General features: G+C 47.8%; 1 pseudogene; it reads left to right on the top strand.

Moving 5' to 3' along the window:
- Nucleotides 1–2,451: 2,451 nt before the first annotated feature.
- LOC102487150 (general transcription factor IIH subunit 3-like) lies at nucleotides 2,452–3,622 on the top strand (annotated as a pseudogene).

Here is a 3,622-nt window from a genome sequence, read left to right as displayed (position 1 = left end):
GCAGAGTGACTGTCAGGCAGAGAGCTCTTCCTCTACTTACGAGGGCATCTGCCCTATCGGATTAGGTTTCCACCCTTTATTAATCCTTCACAGGCCCTGACTCCAGATATAGTCAGATTTGGAGGTCAAGATTCAACATGTTTAGGAAGGACACAGACGTGGCACTAATTAGTAACATTCAAGAAGCTCTAGGACCTAGAAAACGGAAAAACAACTCTGAAGCTGAAAAGAGGTTGTCCGGGAACTATCGACAAGAATACAGTCAGCCTGCTATGACCACAGAGTAGGTGCAGACCCCAGTGGTCAGTTTCTGCTAGAAAAGCCAAACTCTGACCCTGAGGTTTGGCCAGGAGGAAAGTTTACTACTCTGACGTCATCTAGGAGACATAGAGGGAGCTTGCTCAAAAGACTGCCTCCCGGAATGTGTTTGGGGTGGGCTTTTATAGAGAGAATTCCTGCTCAAGTTTTCACCCAGGCCCACGTAAATAAACGAAGGATTGAAACTTGTGCAGCTCGGATTAGTCAACTCAAGCAGCAGTCCCATTGGTCCATAACTGCATTCGGCACTGTTCTGATTGGTCACTCTGCTGCAGCCAGCGTCCACACTACCTCCCTGTCGTGGGGTCAGCCTTAGGTCACGGCCTTCCCAGCCCAGGCGTCCTCTAAGCAATGGCCGGCAGTCAGTGCCGAGTCTCTGTCCTCCAGGCTAGCTCTGGCCGGCTGCACTTCTACTAATAAAGATCAAAGTATACTTGTTTATAAAGATTACCATTTCTTGGTTACTTATTGCAGGTCGGACAGCATATAAACATTATATCATGTAATTCTCATAAAATTCCTCCATATTAGATCATTACCCTTTTACAGAAGGGGAACTGAGAGAGGCTCAGAGAAGTTAGCTAGTCTGACCAACACCAGTAGCTGGTTAGTGGTGGCGAACGCAGGGCTTAAATCCAATGTATCAAACTCTTAAACTGTGTTGTTGGTTTTTTCTTTCCCCCTACTATAGTATATTGTTCTCCACCCACCAAAAAATTTCTCACTGTGCCTTTTGTTGTAAAAAAAATTTTTTTTGTCCCCAGAGTTAGAAAGAAAGTGAAAGCGGCCCACACTTCTGAGTGAAGGCTCAAGAACTGAGCCAATTGGCCCCACCCTTACCTCAATACTGCTCCCCCTCATCTCTGGCTCTGCAGCCACACCTGACAACAGGCAGAACACTGGGCTTTGGCCCCAGATCTGTGTCACCCTAGGAAGGTCACTTCTCTCTGGGCCTCACTGAAAAACTAACTTAGAAACTAGACCAAGTGAGCAGTTTCAAGCTGTGCTCCCCGGACTCCTACATCCAATGGAAACCTCTCTGGGAAGGTGGGTCTCAGGAGGAGCCAGGACCAACCACAACATTGATCCTGTATCTCTTTTTAAAAATATTTATTTATTTATTTATTTATTTTCATTGTTGTTGTTTAATTTGACCAGAGAGAGACAATGAGAAAGCAGGCCGCCAAGTCCAAGACTTGAACCGCAGTTGGTCATGTGGGAGTCCGGCACCTTAACCACGCCACCTGCTGGCCTCCCTATCTCTCTTTTTTATTTTGGGATCCCAGGTATCATTTGAAGGTGGGGTGGTCAGACATTCATGCACTCACCAGAGTAAGGGAGAGAGAGAAAGCACCCCCAAAAGGGTGTGGTTGTGCCACAATTCCATCTTCATTTCTCCATCCAGTTTGGATTTGGGGCATGCACACACTCTTATCCAGTGTGTATTTCAAGCCACCAGGGCCGCTATTCAAACTGCATGATAGGCCGTGTGGGATCCAGTTATCTTTTTTTAAGGGAGATTTTTCACATAGGATGTGTGCTCCTGTTGAAGAGACAGAGAGAGAGAGACAGAAAGCGAGAAATCAACCCCCAGGGGAGTTGGCCACGCTACAATTCCTTCTCCTCCATTCTCCTCTCGGGATTTTGGAAAAGCGCACACACGCACCCAGTATGAGTTTCAGGCCACTGGGTCCAGGACTCCAGCCAGGGTCAACTTCATGGGAGTCCAGCAATGTAGCGATGTAACCATTATGCCATCTGCTGGTCCTAGATCCAGTTCTCTTAACCATGAGGTTGGCCCAGCAGGTATGATTCTGATGGACAAAATTCCTCTACATTTGATGTGACAAAAAAAAAAAAATGTTTGAAAACTCAGCCAGTCAGTGGCACTGTGGTCACTCAACACTCCTCAATGCTGGACCCAGATGAGAAAGCCCTAGGCTCACACGTGAAGGCCTCCATGTACATTCTGGCCACACATGCTAGACATCACGTGATCCAGGCGGGCTGAGCTGGGGGTGGATTGCGGTTTGAGGACCCTGTTAGGGGTCCCTGTCTGTCCATCTCTCTTTTTCTTTCTCAACAGAATTAACTTTTTAAAAAATGTTTGAAGGCTGACGTCAGGGGGCAGCCATGGTCTCTGACGAAGATGAGCTGAATCTTCTGGTAACTGAGTTGATACCAACCCTGTTTGGTGGGGAAAGCAAGCATTAGAGGAATCTCAGCTTACTTTATCCAAACGCATAGATACTGTGATTGTGCAGGGCAATTCCCATTTATTCATGAATTACTCCAACAAACTTGCCGTGACAGCGAGTCACATCCAGGACAGTGGATTCTTCTATCCTGGAAAGGACGGCAGACTTGGAGACTTCTTCAGAGACCCTGGCAACCCGCTTCCGAATTTAATCCTCAGGGAGTGAAGACGGGAAGTGTTGGAAATTCACTGTTGGCTGCAGCGGATGACACCGCTTAAGAGATTAAGGATCTGATGACCAAGAGTGAAGTTAAGGGTCAACACACAGTAACCCTGCTGGCTGATCTCTGGCCAAAGCCCTGTGCGACATTCATAGGATGAACACGGAAGTTAAAGATCATCAGGGGACCAGTAGGTGGCGTAATGGTTACATCGCTGGACTCCCGTGTAGTCTACCGCAGTTCTGAGTCCCAGACCAGGCCAGGCATGTGTGCGTCTGTCCCCAAAATCCTGAGAGGAGAATGGAGGAAAAGGGATTGCAACACGGCCATCCACCCCCTCACCCCTCTCCCCCAAGGGGAGTGATTTCTCGCTTTCTGTCTCTGCCTCTGCCTCTCTGGAGAGTGCACCTGCCCTAGAGCAAAAATCTCTCTAAAAAAAGGAAAAGAAAACCAGAAGATAATCAGAAGACAGCGTACTGCAGTACATGAGCTTCATGAATGTCACCTTTGTCGCACAGAAACAGAACATTGTGACTGATGCCTGTGTTTTAGATTCTGATTCAGGACTCCCTCAGCAGGCCTGCAACATCTCAGGAGGACATACTGGAAGGTGCCTACGATGCCCTCCCTCCTGCAGTACTTCCTGAGGGGTTTCCTCCCCCATCAAGACCAGAGGTCTCAGCTGACCCTCCCACCAGATCCATGTCGACCACAGGGTCACTTACTCTGCCATTGAAACCTCATCAAAATCGGCTGTGTCTGTTCTCTGTGTGTGTCAATATTCTGTCATTTCAGCCCTATCTGCACCACGTGGGTGACAGCCTTTAAGGTTTTTCTGCCTCCCATATTGAATGCCAAGAAAAAGAAACAGAAAGTGTCTGCATGA

Source organism: Tupaia chinensis, unplaced genomic scaffold (assembly GCF_000334495.1).
Source record: "Tupaia chinensis unplaced genomic scaffold, TupChi_1.0 Scaffold000403_1, whole genome shotgun sequence".
NCBI lineage: Eukaryota > Metazoa > Chordata > Mammalia > Scandentia > Tupaiidae > Tupaia > Tupaia belangeri.
Note: the sequence above shows the minus strand (reverse complement) of the source record. Positions and strands in the feature narration are given on the sequence as shown.